The following is an 892-nucleotide window of genomic DNA, read 5'->3' as shown; positions in this document are numbered from 1 at the left end:
GGGAAAAGCCTAATAACAGATAGATGCTTCTCTGACCTTGTGACAGAATTTGTTCCTCTGTGAACTTTTTTTTCTGCTCTGTACATTCTGTGTTTTATTATTTAGCAGGCATTAATTCTCAGAAATGCTCTGAGGACAACCTTTATAAAGGGATAGAGCATTTGTCCTGAGAGTTGCTTGAGGGGTGAGCACTGTGTCTTCCCAACAGTACCAATACCCTCACTTTGCTTGTCTTTCCTCTGAAAGACAAATAATTCAGAGTCTTGATAGCCTCTGAAAAGACAAATATATGGTAACCTCCTGTTTCCCTTGTTCTGTTTCAGCAACACTTAGTGGGGTTTTTTTTACTGAGTTACTTGAAAAATTAACTTTTAAAAACAATTCAGGTGTTAATTCAGTGTCTTCTTGAGTGTAACTGTTGTCACTAGCACCATTCAGAAGATGCCATGTTTGCCTTTCGGAGAACAGACAAGTGTCTTAAATCACAGCATGCACAGAATGCATGAGTAAACATGAATAACACAGACAAGCACTTTCAAGTGCTGCATTTAAAAACAGCTAACTTCAGTGAAATCTAGTTCTTGCTCACTTGATTGTTTCTCCCTTATCCCCAGAGGAGGAAAACATTTGATTCTTTCAACCTTATCAAACTTATATTTCTAAATCATAAGTCATGTTTGACTACAAAACTGTCAAAATGCCCTTTTTTATTTTCTTCTAAGGAAGATTTATTACTTGATTTGCCATGTTTGATATAAGCACATTGCAGCTATAATAAAAGCTGTTGTCTGTGTAAAGGGCAGTTCAAAGTAAAGGTGAAGTCTTCATAAAGCTGCAAGAACAATTTGTCAAGTTTGTTTTTAGAGCAATACTTGCATGTAAGTATAAATGG

At 36.1% G+C, this 892-nt stretch overlaps 1 protein-coding gene across 1 annotated transcript in view; it reads left to right on the top strand.

Moving 5' to 3' along the window:
* TTLL1 (tubulin tyrosine ligase-like family, member 1) overlaps window positions 1–892 on the top strand; it is a 13,574-nt gene that overhangs the window by 7,821 nt on the left and 4,861 nt on the right. The gene's annotated exons all lie outside the window — the stretch shown is intronic.

Source organism: Acanthisitta chloris, unplaced genomic scaffold (assembly GCF_000695815.1).
Source record: "Acanthisitta chloris isolate BGI_N310 unplaced genomic scaffold, ASM69581v1 scaffold30294, whole genome shotgun sequence".
Classification (NCBI taxonomy): domain Eukaryota; kingdom Metazoa; phylum Chordata; class Aves; order Passeriformes; family Acanthisittidae; genus Acanthisitta; species Acanthisitta chloris.
The sequence above is the reverse complement of the archived record's forward strand: the minus strand, read 5'-3'. Positions and strand labels throughout refer to the sequence as shown.